The sequence below is a fragment of the Podarcis liolepis genome (assembly GCF_965112155.1).
Source record: "Podarcis liolepis genome assembly, chromosome: 3".
NCBI classification, from domain to species: domain Eukaryota; kingdom Metazoa; phylum Chordata; class Lepidosauria; order Squamata; family Lacertidae; genus Podarcis; species Podarcis liolepis.
Window position 1 is genome coordinate 94,420,392 of NC_139557.1, and position 17,695 is coordinate 94,438,086.

At 41.5% G+C, this 17,695-nt stretch overlaps 1 long non-coding RNA gene across 1 annotated transcript; it reads left to right on the forward strand.

Annotated features, from left to right (window-relative positions):
- The first annotated feature begins 813 nt into the window (after window positions 1–813).
- LOC310702473 lies at window positions 814–4,838 on the forward strand. Its single transcript, XR_014523517.1, has 3 exons — window positions 814–874; window positions 1,675–1,811; window positions 4,729–4,838. It is a non-coding gene; the product is annotated as an uncharacterized lncRNA (long non-coding RNA).
- The last annotated feature ends 12,857 nt before the right edge of the window (window positions 4,839–17,695 follow it).

Below are 17,695 nucleotides of genomic sequence, written 5' to 3' on the forward strand. Positions count from 1 at the left end.
AATTGTGTCTACTTGATCACCACCTGCTCAACTTTTATCGATGCCTCAAAAAGAACACAACTTTCCAGTACCCTGACCACACAAGGAAAGTAACACTCCTTCCTTCTGCATGGAGAGATGGGATGCATGAAGCAATATACATCCATTCTAAAGGACATTGAGGGACGTGCATGGTTAAATTCAATCTATATACGGTACACTTCTAGCTGAAGGTGAACAATATTAAAAGATAGGTCGTTGTTTTTATTCAGATAATGCTGCTATTTTCATTGTTAGCATTATTTTATTGGACCTTTTTAAAATTATATTTTTTCATATGTTTCTATGTGCTGCTTGTATTTACTGGCAGTGCTAGATATTAATTATAGATAGGCTTGTTTTCCTAACTTTCTTGTAGAGTCCACGGACTTTTGAAAAGTTCCAGGAGAAACCTATTGAAAAAGATAATTGTTGGGATACTAAGACACCTTGGCTGGAATTTAAACAGGAGAAGATCCAGAACTAAGGTACTGTATTTGATTTTGGCTTCATTTTAAACTTTGATTCCCAATAGCTGTTTCTCATGACATCTGAATTTCCTTGATTCAAGTTTCAGTGTAACTTTTAAAACCTTTTCCCCACAGTTACACCTTCCCAGCCTCTTTCCCACAATATATTTACATTCCTTGTTTAAAGCTGTACCAAAAAAAACAGAGCGATGATGATTCCCAGGTTCCTTTATTAGATAAAATACACTACCAGTACCTCAGCAATCTCTGACATCTTCTGAATAATTCCACAGTTTAAGTGATAATGCTCTTCTGTTTTTTCTTCAGTGGGATGCATGCTTCCAAATTCATTTCCTGTTAGAGAATATGCTGAGCTTTCCATAAAAGTAAGTGCAGCATTAACAATAAAATAAATATTCTCTTTAAAGGGTGCATTGTAGCATTGCCAGCTGCTAGCTGTTCGTTTCTTGGTTAGGCAGATGGTCATTAATTGTTCAGGGTGACTGATAGAGATCTTATGCATTGGAGCTACAGTGGTACCTCAGGTTACATATGCTTCAGGTTACATACACTTCAGGTTAAAGACTCCGCTAACCCAGAAATAATGCTTCAGGTTAAGAACTTTGCTGCAGGATGAGAACAGAAATCGGGCTCCGGCGGCGCGGTGGCAGCAGAAGGCCCCATTAGCTAAAGTGGTGCTTCAGGTTAAGAACAGTTTCAGGTTAAGTACGGACCTACGGAACGAATTAAGTACTTAAACTGAGGTACCACTGTAATTGATAAAAAAGGGGGTTTCCTGCTAGGTGAGGAATCTTGTCTGTTTGAATGTTACACAAAGCAGAAACTGGGGAAGTCTTCAAACAATATGTAATTATTGACTTTCCTCCATTGTTTTGATGCTACTGTTACTTTTGAACTAAGTGGTGGGAAGGTAATCAGTCTTTCTGTGCGCTTTGGCACTTGTCATGGTGTCCCATTGTGCCAGAAGTGGTTTAGACATGCTGGCCACATGACCCAGAAAAGCTGTCTGCGGACTATCGCCGGTTCCCTCGGCCTAAAGCGAGATGAGCGCTGCACCCCATAGTTGCCTTTGACTGGACTTAACCATCCAGGGCTCCTTTACCTTCACCTTTACCTAAATTTGTTTCAAAGTTATATAAATAGTTACATCACTTACAATAAATAGCAGGCAGCAAGAAGACGAATGCAGTATTTGGCAGGAACCGAACTGCAGTGGAATGGGAACAGCGCTGATTGTGACGAATACAGTTCGGAATGAAAATTGCTGTCTTCTTACATCCCTCCCTAAACCTTCAGCGTGAGGTGGGCCATCTAAAAGACTATGTGAATAAATATCAATTCATCAATGTCTTCTGTTTTGTTGGACTCTTTGGCTTATGTTTCTATTTCTTGCTGCTTAGAAATCTTTTCATGCTGATTTTATGCAGTCATCCATTAAATTAAAATGTGCTGTGCTCTTCCAGTCTGCCATAATAGTTCTCAGCTGCTATAAAGATATCCACTATGACTGGCCATATCTTACGCACAAAGTTTAGTTTCCTGAGTTGGTTATCCATAAATATAATTGAGTTTGTATGTGGTTGGCAGTTAACAATGCATCCTGTGACCTGGATTTTTTTCGGTTACATTGAATGTTCAGAATGCTTTTTTAAAAATTCAGTGCAGAATGTTGTGTGTGCCTTTAACATCTGTTTACAGCAAGGGTGGGGTACTGGATCCAGTTTGTGCCCCACTTTTTTATAGGTGGGCAGGTCCTGTCAGTCATCCAACCTCATCTAACATCAAGTGTCAAACTTCAAAGGAAGAATGGAGAGCATGCTGTAAGTGCATTCCTGATACCTCCTTTCTTCATTTGCAGTTGGGGCTTGAATCCAAGTAGAAACTGCAAAGATTCCTGCTGAAAGTGTGGCCCCTTTTCCTGCAGGGATCAGGAGCATATTGAGTAGAATATCTAGCCACTGTGGTAAAGCAATGGAAGTGTATGTGCTTTCCCAGCTACCTCATCCAGAATGCCTTGCTCTGAGGAAGGATGCCCCATGGCCCCATGGCCCTTCCTTGAAGTGAGTCTCAGAGGAGGGAGAGGTGGAAAGACCCATCATGCTAAGGAGATCATGGGGAGAGGGGAGAGGAGAAAATGGGGTTGGTAGCTGCAGCAAAGTTAAGTGCAGGTGAGAAGATGAAAGAGACCAACAGAGCCACCACCCACCTCAGAAAAGGCAACCTCTTGCCCTGGACAAGACAATATCCACAACATTTTGAATACTATTTTGCAGTGGGTCTACAGGCATCCAGGAGGGATTTAAATTTAAATTTGTGAAGTAGAATCAGTCTAGACAAGGGGCATAAACCTCCGGCGTGGGGCCTGATAGAGGCCCTCCAGCCCTGTCTTTTCTACCCGGGCCATACCTGGCTAGAAAGTCTTCTTGAATTCTGGCAATACCTCTCACTTGTCCAGACGGAAGATAAACAGGAGTGAGTGTGTGTAGACATTGTTAGTCTACTGTACAAAGCTAAAATTTACATCCTTTGCTCTGCTTGCTTTTGCCTCTTGCCCCCCCCCCCCCCCCGTCCCAGTATGTGGCCCACAGAAAGATTCCCAGGTGGTCATGTGGCCCCACCCATGGCCTAGTGACTGTTCTCACAAATGGAAACATAGTGTGTTTCGGTAGAAAGTTGGTAGCTGTACTCTCCACTTCTGCAAGTTCCAATGTTATAGTTTTAACTCATATTTATTTTCTTTCTATTTAGTTTCTGTACACTGCTTAAAGAAGATTATAGTTGAGTGGTATATTAATTGTTAAAATAAATAAATTAACTTAACTTTTCCTTCGGCACCCTGAGTTTTTTCTCTTGGTGGAGCATGTTTGGTTGTTTCATTGGCCAAACAGAGTATAAAGCTGTTTCTGCTTTCCCTCTCACATCCCTCTCAGCTAACCGCACACACTCGCTGTAGCTGCCATTAATTACCCTTCAGAAAGAAATCCCCAAACTAATTTTATCACATAGAAAACTGGCAAGCAGAAGTGTCTGTGTTATGGAACTGAAACAGGTGTGGCTTATGCAATCTCCATATGTGGTCTAGGCCAAAGCCAAAAACAAATGAACAGAAGGCAATTCAATAATCAACATGGATAACATGCTTTTTGGACTCTATTGTCTAAAATAAACATTCTAGGGCTGCACTGCTGGACATAGTGTAACTTTGTGGGCTTTCCAAACTAATATAGTCCCTGGTTTGTAATATGCTGTAGCAGTTAGTGTACATAAATAAATGTCAGCGTTCAAAATTACTAATATTTTTAGCCAAAATCAAGTACATGCCAAATTTTCCTTTTAAAAACATTGTTCCATTTTTTAAATGAGGAATAAAGCTATAGAAGTGGGACGTTTGTGACCAGTTTGCCCCCGCCCCCAATCTGGCAGTTTAGGGTTGCCAAATGTCTGGGGAAACCCAGGCGTATGGCTGCCCCTGTCAGCAGTGTCGTTTTTGCCGATTTCCCTGAAAAATATGGCAACCCTAATGCTTGCTACATTCAGGTACAGTGGAAGATGGGGTGCTGTTCAATATATTTTGCTGCCTGAAGCAAAGGACAAAATTGTGCATTTCCAAATTCCATGTATAGAAGTCAGCAAGACTGGTACTTGAATCTTACTTCAACACTGGCCATGTTCTTCACATCACCTGAGGAGACAGTGCCATCTTGCCCTTCACTGCAGGCAGTAAACTATCTTAGGTCAACCCTGAGTAGGTTGAAGGCCTAGCCCAATTTCTTATGGCTACAGAACCCACCATTGTTTGCAAGACTCACGCCAAGCCATGGGCCACACACACAGCCTCCGTGGCTCTGTACCCACGCAGGCACTTAAATGGTGTTTCCTTTAAAAATTATAATGCTGAATCAGATTCTCAGAGACTAACCCAAAAATATGCACAAATGCTACATTTTATACTCTCAAGGCTCCATTTGGAACAGAGCTGTTGCATAGGCAGTGGCTGGTTGGAGGGGAAAGCGTACAACACTAAACAGCAATCATCCTATTTGACCACAAAAGTATTCTTGGCTTCGTTCAATTGCTGACTGATTTAAGGGGTTTTTAAGGTTAATAAACCATGGTTGCATGTTATTATCTCTATAGTTCTTGCATTCAAACAAGGAGCGGCATTTAGCCATAGATTTATGATGATCATTCTAGTAATATAAAGGCTTCTTGTTTCTAGGGAACATTTGCTGCTGTAGAAAGGGAGAGCTCATTGCCAGTGCCTCAGCGCTGCCACACTCAGACAGGAAATGGCTTCAGTCTATAACATGGAACAGCAGAAGATGCACAGTGAGGTTGAGGAGGAGAGGGAGAATTTCTTCATCTCAAGGACTGTTGATCTCATCAGCTACGCAAGATGATTCACATGTATGCATAGTAAAAGGGTCAGAGCATCCTTAAATTCTTTTTCAATTAAATTTGCTCACCTTTCCTGAGCTATTGTTTTTAGATTAGACAGAAGCCATAAAAGATTCTGATAGCCCAGAAGGAGGGAGGGACATGCATACATCTGAATTAATAGAGCCTAAGAACAGTCCTGTTGGATCAGACCTGTTGGCTCATCTACTCCAGCATCTTCTTCTCACAATGGCCAACCAGATGCATATGGAAAGACCACAAGCAGGATCTGTGCACAACATAGAAGGACATGACACCCACACAGCTGCCTGAGGACGATGGATAATCATCATAAAAACAGGGGGTTGGAAGGAGTTCATATCTCACATCAACCTACTGCACATATCCATAATTCATGCTATAAACATTTATTTATTTATTTATTTGTTTATTGTCATCCTACACTCAGAAGAAGGCAATTGTGTGTAGGTATTTGGCTTCCCTCCATTTTCTCCTCAAAACACCCCTGTGAAGTGTGCCAAGAAGTGATTTAATGAGCATACAGTAATCCACCTATCATGTTATTGTAGAATACTAAAGGCACAGTAATAGGAATTTAGGAACATGGCTTACAGTCAAATTATGCTGAACCTTACACATGGAAATATGGGCACCGCACTGAATATTTATTTTTCTTACCCAATTCCACTATCAACAATCAGAAAAGTCATTGCACATCAAGATACCAGCGACAAACTAACTGATATTCCTGTTCCCCAGTTTTCTATTATTCTGGGAATAGTGAAGAGAAAGAAAAGTCTTTGGTTCGTTTCTAGCCCCACATTTCTCCTGAAGGGGGGGTGGAACTTGTGCACAAATCTGTATTTGCAAGATACTCTCATCCATCTGTTAACCAAAGTCCTGGAAATTCAAGGAAACTCGTGTTTATGGAAATCTGGCATTTCTCTCTAGTTTTGAATGAGAGCTAAATAGAGCAGTTCATCTCACTGAAATGAAGGGCTTCTGCCAAGCGGTCTCTGCAATGTTGAGTTTTCTGGCACAAGTCAGCTTTGAGGAATTCATTTATGAGCTTGGTTAGCTAGAGATTCTGGAATTCAAATTTATGTCAAAGACTTAGTGGTTTATCCTGATAGACCTCTGAGAAGAAATTGTAATCAATTTCCCAAAGTCGTAATATGCAGGAGAGACAGCTAGACTGTTTCATGATTAGGTGGTTATTTTTGTTTTCCATTGGACGGGTTTTTTATTTTAAAAAAATGTTTTATGTGTAGATGCTGTGTAAGGAATCACCTTTTCATATTTATGATTGGGGAAAATATTTGCATTTGTGCTTCCAGAAGCATCTTCCATGGGATGTAATTTATGCCGGATTGAAGAAAATAAATTTATTCATAGCCATAAAGTATGAAGATTGACATTTTAATTTTTGCATTTATATCCCACCTTTCTTCCAAGAAGCTCAGGGAGCTGCACACACACTATTTTGATCCTCACAACAACCCTGTGAAGTATTGTTGTTGTTGTTGTTGTTTAGTCATTTAGTCGTGTCCGACTCTTCGTGACCCCATGGACCAGAGCACGCCAGGCACTCCTGTCTTCCACTGCCTCCCGCAGTTTGGTCAAACTCATGAAGTATTATCATTACTATTATTAGTATTACTAGATTTGTTACCTGCCCTTCACCAGAAGGTCCCAGGATGGGCTACAGCTATATAAAAGATGGCATTAAAAACTGTTTCAGACATATGACAATCACAGCTAAGATGGGTCCTAAATATATTTCAGGTGTCAAAGGCCAGGATAAAGATGTACCTCTTCAGCATACTGTATTATGAAAACTGTACAATGAAGGTACTAGATGCACCTCTGTGAGGAGGGAATTTCCCAATTTAGGGGATGCCACATAGGAGACGCCCTCTCCCAGGCCGCTACCCCACAAACCTCTAAGGATGGTGGAACTACCAAGAGGGCCCTACTGCTGATCTTAACATTCAATAGGGGCTGTAGGGAAAGAGGCAGTCTTTTGGATTTGTGGTGCAGACGTCACTCAGGGCTCCTAGCACTAGTGTGAACACCTTGAATTGGGCTCGGAAATGAACTGGCAAGCATTGCTGCTGGTTTAAAACAAGAGTTATACAAAGGGAATCTGAGACAGTAATCTAGCAGCTGCATTTCGGACCAGTTGGATTTTCCAAATCAACTTCCAGGCAGCCCCCGCCAGTTGAACTGGAAATTTAAGTCTGAGGGGTAGTGATTGGCCCAAGTTGACCCACTCAGGGCCAACCCTACCATTAGGCAGAATGAGGTGGATACCTTAGGCTGCAGATGCTAAGAGGCAGAAATGGATGGGTAATACTGTTGGGAAAAAGCAGCAATGCAAAAGCCAGCTCCAGATGGCTGGAATGCAAAACAGGATATTGTGTTTTGCAGATGTACTGTTGGAGAAAAGGTGGAGCCTATTCTCTGTACTGAGCACCGGATGTTAGCTCAGTGTGTCATATGACCTGTGCTGGAAGTACAGGGGAGGAGGTGAGACTCTTCTGATGGAGTCTGAAGGGTGCAGTCACATTTCTATGTACTGTTGAGTGACAGGAATAAAACATGTAAAAAGGACTCCTGTCTGTCTCATTTCTCCTCCCTGGGAGAATGCAGGGAGGGAGAGAGAAGCAGAGAAGCAGAGGGTGTGTTCTTCTCACGACTAATGAGAAGAATCGCCGGGTTTGTTTACCTAGCCTGCCGGGGGTCGCAGATGGAAGGTAAACAATTGCCTCGGGGGAGGCCAGGTACCTCTGCCTGTGAGCTGAAGATACTAACATATACAGCCTGCCCTGTGTCCCCTACACTATCCTGGTGCCTTCAGGTAAGGCAGGGGGTGCTGTCCTATCACCAATGTCAAAGTAATACTCAGTTGCCATTCCAATTGGCTTTTGTGCATAGAATGTGGGAGGCATCATCTTGCCTTTTGCCTGAGGCAATGAAGTGCATTGGGCCGGCCCTGAACTTCGTTGCCAAAAGGAAATTTGAGCCTCTAACAAATTGGTGGGGGGCAATCCTATGGAGGTCTCAGAAATAAGTTCCATTGAGTTCAATGGCTCTCCCAGGTAAACCTAATGCTATAGTCCTTTATATACATTTACTTTGGGGGAAGCCCCATATAACTTAATGGGACTGCCTTCTTAATAGGCTGTCATAAGATCGAGCAATAAATTGTATTATATTTCATCCAATGCCAAATATAAGTGTGTATAATTTAATTCCAAGGGCAAAAATCCTTTCTGGCTGCAAATCTACTGCTTTTCTTTCCAGAGAATTGAAAGTAATTTGGAAAGCTTTGCTATACATACATTTCTCTTGACCCATTTTTGCGGTGGGTCAAACAGGTTTTGCCAGGTGTGTAGGTGTGTGGGGAGGGGAACCAAAACCTACAAAACACAGGCAAAAAAACAACAACACAGGTTACCATTAAGATAACCAAGGAAGTGGTTCTGTGCCAGATGAAAAATGGGTGGAGCCCCCTCCCTCAACTCGCTGGTAGTTGGAACAACAAAAGGCAAGAGTTCAGAGTTGACTTATGTGAGCTAGAAGCTGGCTGGCTGCAGGTTGGCCAGCTGGAAGAGAGAGCTATGCCCGATTTCTGCTGGAATCCAAAGCTGTAACTATGGGAGAAGCAAGACCCCTCCATCATAGGCTCGGGTAAATAAACTATATATCCTAAAGACACCACAGTCTCTGCTGTGCCTCATTCCCCAAGGAAGCACAAACCCTAGGTAAGCACCCAGAATCCCTGGAATCTATCACCGCTTTGAAAATGGGGTGGAGTGCAGTAAATTAGGGAAGGATATATACAGGGCCATCCGCAGATCATTCTGTTTTATTAGGTGTTCCATGATCCTTCCCCAATATTTGCTGACTAGAGGGACACTCTTGCACTATAGGGCATGAAACCAGAACAAACAAAAACACCCCAAAACTCTGGAACATTTGAGGTACAAAAGGTTACAGGATTTCAGCAGGAAATTAAGGGACATTGAAAACAAAGCAGTATGTCTGCCCCCAAACTTTTGCGGGTGCAAGCAGGATTGAATGCGGAATCACATATTAGCGGCCTAAGACCATCATGAACAGAAATAATCATGGATGTGCAATGAAAAAGACTTCTGAAGGCGGACTATATACACACCCTCCAAATTCCCTTTTTTCCAGGGACATCCCTGATTTAGAGAAGCCATCCCAGTTTCTGATATGATCCCGGAATGTCCCACTTTTCCTTAGGATGTCCCTATTTTAACTGGAGAAATGTCAGAGGGTATTGAGTTATCCAACCCCCAAGCGGTCTGAAGGCAATCCTGTATATGGAAGTTTTAAAAAATGTTTTATTATGTTTTTATTTTTGTTGGAAGCGGCCCAGAGTGGCTGGGGCAACCCAGTAAGATGTGTGGGGTATAAATAGTAAAATTATCATTATGGAATGGGACGTCCCTATTTGCATTGGAGAAATGTTAGAGGGTATGCTGTATATCATGAGCAGCAATAACCTTTGTAAACTTACGGTAACTCTCTGGAAGTGGGGAGAACCCAGCTCACAATCCTTTGCCTCTAGCCTCTGTTTCAAAGGTTGCTCGGTCTTTTAATTTATTTATTTTTCCTGATCCGTGCAACAGAGCTGAGCCAAATGCAGTTTGCCATACGAGCTGCTTTTATCCAAATAACATTTGCATGAGCATGCGTAGCCAAAATCTATTAATTATTCACTTCATTTGCTTGGAAGATTTATCTGTCTAGGAGCTGGCCAGCAGTCTACAAACTTTTTTTTTTTAATCATATAAGCTAAAGTTGCTTTTATTGAGCAATGAACTCAAATCACTCTACCCTTTCAATGCAACTATAAATTCACTCCCCTCTCCTCTGTCCCTCCCCCACCTGATTTTAAAGCGTCCTGAAGAATTTGCAGAGTAAATTAACCATTTGGCATCCTGCCTGCAGTTTTGGTTGGCCGGGGGTTTTGCAGGGAGTGACTCGATAAACAAGAGTCAATGGATTCAAAGAGTAGCAAAGTAATTTAAATGATTAATCAAGTGCTAAAACTAGTTTAACCTCTCCCGTTTTACAAACTCTATATCACCCTTGCTAGAGGAACAAGACACCCGTCTGGAAATCTCATCTGAAATATTAGATTGAGATTCAAAAATTCAGCCAAGCAGTGTGGCTTGTAGGGATATCCTGTCGGATAATAAATTGCATTAATCTTACTTAAATTTTCCATCTAAATCATGTCTTGAGACTATATTACACAGGGGGAATGTGCCTCACTTTTAAGGCATTGTGCTACTGAAATGGTTATTAAAAGAGGGGAGGTGAAAAAAACAGATAATGACCTTTCTTGTTTTTGCTCAGACTATTCCTGCCCCCCTTCCTAATATTAAGGAACCCACGTTAAATATTTTGGCACACTGTGAAGAAAGTCTGGTTTCTACTGCCAACACTTATGTTTTGTAACAGGAGATAAGAAACCAGCATACTCTGAACACTTGAGAAATTATTTTATATTTATTTATATTTGCATTTTCCTTGGCAAGGAATCAGGTCCATGGACCAAAATAACTTCCATGCTTTCCCAGCCTCACCATGAAGTATTTCCCTTCTGGTGGCCAATCAAGCTACACAGAGTTATTCCAGCTATACAGAGTTAAAAAAGAAAAAAACAAACCAATATGGAATTGTTCCCTCAGGATTTTGTTAGGAACAACTGCAAATAGAGAAGAAGATTGTAGGAGCTGAAAAGTGCCGGCCATCTACTCAGTGAGCATTTGCTGCTTACTCCATGAACTGAAGAGTGTTGAAATAACATGAAGAGTCTGATTAAGACCCAGGAACCTCAGGAGATTTGAACTGGAGTAGTCACTAATAGCAGCAGGGTGATGGGGATATAATTGCTAAATCAGGAGCCAAACAGAATAGCACACGACTTTCAATCTAATGAGCTACAATGCCAGGACTCCTCATTCACTCAAATAGAACATTTGTTAGCCCCTGCTATTATTATCTACAAAGCAGTTAGGCCAAAGTGCTTAGATTTAAAGCCAATTCACATAGACTTGGTGGGGGGAATATAGTGAAGTTACTACGAGTTGGCTTTTTTCAATAGATTTTTGGCATAGCACACCAGCCTTTTGAATGCTCCAACAATATGTCGAGATTCATGGTTCACCAAATCCTTGAAAACTTTTGAAAAAATGTGTTGCGCCAAGACCACCATCCTGAAACTGCTCTATACAGTGAGGGATTGTTCCACAAATATGGACACGTCAATTTCAATGACATGATGTTGTCCCCTGTCTTGAGCCATTGATACAAAATCCACAAAAACGAACACATTGTCCTTTTGTGCATTTGATTAGTGTGGTTCGTTTCTATGGATTGTTTAAAAGAGTTGGGCCTTCTTTGAATATGAGGCTGTTGTGGTGTCAATTCCTCATGGGGAAAATGGAGAAGAGAGCGTCAGGACATTGCTGGGAGTGAGAAATATGACGATTTATCATTGGGTAGTTAGTGTGATGCCCTCCAGATGTTGTTGGACTACAACTCCCATCATGCCATCCTGACCATTGGCCATCTGCCCAGAGCTGATTATCATGTCTTTATGCATGGAGGTGATCCCCACTGGCTTGAAGGATGTGATGGGACAACCACTCCTACAATAACCTGGCTTGGATCCAATGGTTCTTAACAAGTACCACCCAGTTCCTAGTACCCTCTTTGGGGAGGAAGGTGTGAGAGAGGATGGTGATAGTGGAACTGTGAGGACTCTTAGATGAGACTAATTTTCTCAAACCATTTCAATCTGGGTCCAGGTATGGTGTGGGAAGAAAGAATAAAACTGTGAGTTGCCCGTTCTAGATGGAAGAACAGGTGTGTAGCTTGAGGGTTTACCCTGATGATCCAGTACTGTCATACGCTGCTCTGTGGTTGTGCTCAGGGACAGCTTATCAACAACAGGTGAAAACTCTGCTGAAAGCATTGTACTGGCTCCAGTTTCCTACTATAAAGCCCTCTATGGTTCTGGACCAGATTATCTGAGAAACAGCATCTCCTTCTGCCCCAGTCAAATACATCCGTGGATAAGGATCTGTTGATGGTGCCACACACCTTTGCAGTATAGCTTACAGTGAATCAAGCACATGCTTTTAGCATGGTAGAACTCATTCTCTGAAATTCTCTTCCATTAGAAATAAGTAAGCCCCAACATTACTGTTTCTGACATTTCTGAAAAACTTTTCTCCTGGGCCTTTGCAAACTACCATCTATGTTATTTCTGCCGGTTTTAATTCTTGTTGGATTTTCCGTTTTAATACTGCTTTATGATCTGCATTGTGTTTTATAATCAACTTCTGCCTGGGTATTCTCCGAATGCAGAGCAGTTTACACACTCTGAAACTAACTAAATAAATAGGACTCAATGGGGCTTATTTCCAGGTAAGTGACTTTAGGATTGCAGCTATATGCTATCATTGAGACTGGGGAAGGATCACTTACTCTTTCACTGGAATATTGGATTATAAGGATATGGCAATGAACCCACATGGTTAAGTTGGAAAATATTGCAAGGGTGAGAAAGGCCAAACAACAGAGAGTGTATTCACTGAAAAATAGAGTCAATCATAATGAACTGGAACAAGAAAATGTTCATCCATATATTCTACTGGAAACAATTTAGCAATTCAAACACTAATTCTCTCTTCCTACTGGCTTCATTATGTATTTTTATATTAATTTCCTTCCTTTCCCCCCCTTTTTCTTTGTGTGTGTTTGTGTGTGTGTGTGTGTGTGTACCTTTAGGTATTATCCTTGCATTTTATATTATTATAACTATAAATAATAATGATTGTTTTTTAAAAAAGAATGGTGACCTAAGTTATGTTCATTGATTTCAATTAATTTCTGTTTGATTCAACCCTAAAACTGCAAGATATTAGGTAAAAAAGGTAAAGGTCTGGACAGTCAAGTCCAGTCAAAGGTGACTATGGGTGTGGTATTCATCTCGCTTTTCAGGCCAAGGAAGCCGGCGTTTGTCCACAGACAATTAGTCATGGCCAGCATGACTAAACCGCTACTGGTGCACGGAGGACCATGACAAGTGCCAGAGCACATGAAAACACCAATTACCTTCCTGCCGCAGCGGTACCTATTTATCTACTTGCACTGGTGTGCTTTCAAACTGCTAGGTTGGCAGAAGCTGGGACAGAGCAATGGGAGCTCACCCGCCGACCTTCTGATCAACAAGCCCAAGAGGCTCAGTGATTTAGACCACAGTGCCACCCGTGTGATCTTACCTTTACCTGCAGAAATTACAATGGGTGCAAGAAAAGTGTGTGTATTGGCAGAATACCTGCTCTTGCAATGATAGTTCATATAACTGATCTGAAGAAAATGAAGGTGTGTCAAAATCTCCAACAAGAATATACCACATTAATAGGCAGATTAACATTGTTAATGTGTTTGTAACAAAATGAATACTTTAAATAAAATAATCTAGTCTGAAGATTTACTCCAAGGACACGTGTTAAAATGGTTTAAGGCAGACGCCCTCAGTTTCCTATTCCTTTTCTGTCCTTTGCTTCCTGTTACTCCTGATCTATCCTAAGAAGCATAAAGAGCATATATTACTATGAATTAGCACATCATGGTTTGAATTTGCACTGCTAGCATGTTAGCCATCGCTCGCGCTGCCAGCTGGGGAAATTGAGAGAGAGAAAATAAACATAGCACCTCATGATATCATTTTACAGAGTTACTTTTCTGAGCATAGTAACCACACGTTTAAAAATTAATTGCAAATAAAAAGCCATTTGCTTTTTTTATTGCAAAAGCTAACTCGTTTTGATGGTACACCATTCCTTCCATTCATTTCTTTGACTAGAGGGGGGTTTCAAAAGGATTTCATGGTGACCCATCATCACTGCAGGACAGAAGTGTTGTTAGGGGGTGGAGCAGAGGTACTGAGCCCTGGGTCTTTGGGGCCACGACCGTGATCTCCTGCCCCTTCCTTACTTTTTAAAACAGAAAAACAACAACAAATATTTGCGTACAGGGTGACTGTGTGCGCTACAAATACTAGCTGCCCATTGGCATTGGAGAGAAAGGAGAGTAAGAGGAATGTGCTTGACATTGCTGAGGAAATCGAAGGGACAAAAATCATCAGTGGTGTTCTGAAACCAGTGATTAAAATCAGTGCCATTTTGAAAAGTTAGGTCTGCCATCTTGATTCAAAATGGCATCCAGCTGTATCCAGACATGGACAAAACCCTGCTCCTTGAGCTCAGGAACCATCATGGAAAATTTGGTTACAATAAAAGTTGTCCAAATGTATAAAGACGAGGCAAAAAGACTAACTGTCCAAAATATATTATAGCAGCTAATTGGGTTTGTCTGCTTAGATTCAGTCTACTGTTATGACTTTGGGGGAGTCAGCCTGGATGATATCCTTGGATTTAGGCCTGTGATCCCAGAGCCAGTGAGGTTTAGGATCTAGTAGGAAAGCCCGCTGAAGCAGGCAGACAAGCATTTTCATAAGATAACACTGTATCTGGCCAGTTAAGTGCTCACATCAGCATCTAAAAGATGTTGCTCTGTAACCATAGAGATAAATGGGTGAGCCTTTTCCCATCTCACCTGGCTGGATGCCAAATCATCTTAGGATGAAGAACAATAGGTCTTAGGGGGCTGGGCATGAGAGAGTTGTAAACTGGGTTGATGCTGGAAGTTGAGGACACAAAGAAATGTTTGCTATGTGCTGGACTTGGCTCTCCCCTGGAAACCTGATGGGAAAGGGGTTGGAAGATAATATTGTGAGCACCTCCATCCTATGTATATATGTGTAAATAAAACCATACATTTAACAACATCACAGTCTCCACTATCCTGAATTCCAAGGAAAATGAACCTAGGGTAAGTGCAGGAGCCCCCCTTACCGATCAGATTGGGGAAGTAGATATCATGAAAATGCTATATTTGGCAAGGCCCACATAACAACTTTCAGCCGAATCTCATGCATGTATCCTCAAGAGGTAAGCATTGCTTGGTTCAATGGGGCTTACTGCCACATAATGGGGCAGAACTGCAGCCTCAGCGTGGCACCCAGTTTCAGAGGAAGTCTCACCTTTTCTGGAGGTGGTCTGATATCATAACCGTCAGTAGGTGGTAATGCTTGCTGATGGGATAAGAGCCTCTTGCCAAAATTCTAGGCGAGAGGGGGAAAGTGAACCCAGATCCCTAGACTGCTTCTTTAACTATATTGGACAACCTTGCTATTCCTGGATCTGACTCAAGCTGCGTAATAGGAGGATCAGGCTACATCTCACTGCCTTCATTAAGTCTGAGTCAGATCCAAACACTCTCGATGCATAAATACTCAATGGCATTTACACAGTATATTATGGGACTTTATATCTCCTAAGCACATCAGGCTGATGTGTTACTTTATTTGGTGGAAGGTTTGTTTCATGCTGGATATATATCATTTTAGTGATATTAACTCTGACACTTGCTAAGGAATTTGACTAATAAATAAGAACATAGTCTCCTCTGGTATGAGCTGATAACATTTGTGTGTGTGTATTCCCTTCAAACCCTCATCAATCTGCTTGGGAAATAGGAGTGCCTAACTGGCACCCAGCACTAAAGATATGCATTGTTGTTACGGCACACAGAGTGACTTGCACCAGCAAGGCAATTTCTGCTGAGACCGCAAGAATTCCTTGCAGGGTCAGGCCATGGGCTTCTCCAGCCCTGCAGTCTCTTTCTCTCCCCCCAGAAACGGCCAGTCTGGTTCTCCTTGGGAAACTTACAAGTAGGAATGGGCAAATCTGTCAGATTCAGTTTCCTAGTCTTTAATTCAGTTCTCCACATTTCTGCATCAGTTTACAATTTTTATATATATAAAAAATCATCATGAAAATTTGCCAGGATTTTAATGCAAATTCCTCTACAGTACATATGATTGCACATAATTCTGACTGGCATGCACATTTTTTTGCGAGCGATTTCTCCAAATATAAATGCATTTCTATATATCATTTTTCACTAATATAAAGCATTTTAATGCACACCTCTCCCTCTTATGTTCATTTTTGTACACGTTATTTGGCTGGAGAACTGCATCACAGAATTTGGAGGTGTATTTTGAAGGATGGCTGCATTCTGGTACACATATTGTTTCAAAAAATGCAGATTAGGTAGGTTTGCATTAAAACTGAGACAAATTTCCTCTGCTTTCCCTCCTTACAAGCAGACTAAGATCAAGCTATATTTCGTCTCTATGGTGATGTAGCAGAGCAGGGATGAACTGCTTATTTCACAGCAGGGAAGAATGATGTCATTTCCTGGTGAGCTATTTGCCAATCTTTTGCATACCAAATAAAGAAGCTTTTCTCAGTAAGACACCCACCAAATAAACTAAGCAGAGGGAAAGGTAGGTTACATTAGCATGGGTGGCTGAGTATTAAACCACCAATTTTATCTTCACAAATTCCAAGACCCCTTTATTACCCACCACTATAAAAAGTCACAAAATAATGAGAAAATTTTTGAGGGCACCAGAACTCTTTGTCAGGCTGTAAATTAGGGGAAACAAGGGGATCAGGAAAAAAAATCTGGCTTGCTGTTGAAACAATATTATCTGCACTGGTCAAGGGCCCATTTGTTGTACAGTGGTACCTTGGGTTACAGACACTTCAGGTTACAGACTCTGCTAACCCAGAAATAGTACCTCAGGTTAAGAAGTTTGCTTCAGGATGAGAACAGAAATTGCGCGGCAGTGGGAGGCCCCATTACCTAAAGTGGAACCTCAGGTTAAGAACAGTTTCAGGTTAAGAATGGACCTCCAGAACGAATTAAGTTCTTAATCAGTGGTACCACTGTATAGCCTTACAAGAGGCATGACTATGAAGGGCAGCTATTGGGTTTGTTGTGAAGGGCATCTGCAATTGAGAACACCACTGCTCCAGTTCCTCTATGTTCCCCACCAACATCTGGTTATAAAATATATAGTGCCTCCAGATTTGGACATTCAATCCTTAGTCCACCTTCACACAAACAAAGGGTATAGAAGTTGCTTGAAACTGCATCAGTGGGGGGGGTCTATTTGATGCACCAAGCAGCTCGTGTGAGTAGCTGGGACTTAGCTTTTAATTTTATCAAACTTTAATTTCATTGATTTAAACATATGTGCTAGATTTTTGCTTGATTTCCAATTCTTTCCCTTCCCTGCCTTAGGCCCCACTACCACAACAATCTTTTTTGGAAATGGACTTGGCCCAATCGTCTGCTGGAATCTCTTGTTTACATTCAACACTAATTTTAAAGACTCCACAAAGGCAGTGGAATGGTTTTTTTCTTCCAAGCCGTGATTTCTGGATACGGCTAAGAGAGGTAGAAAAATCACATGGCAGTATGAAGCTTATGGATGAAATGTCATAATAACCCTGTTTTCAGATTTGCTTTTGATAGTCAATAGTAAAACAGTGTGGGATGTAGGCTGGGAGTGGGGGTGAGCAGATCCACTTACAATCATATATAGTCTTCATTTCCTGAAACACATTTTCATCTTTACAAGCCTGACTGAATTAAAGTGTGCCTGTTTATATGTGTAGTTAATAGATTCAGCTTAAGAAAGAGGGAAGTCCCAAGGCCATTTGGTAAGGGTAAGTCACAAGGAAATCTACCTAACCAGAAAACACGCTATGATAACTTTTAAGCCCCCTCACCCCACCTTAGTTGGCACTTAAAATTTT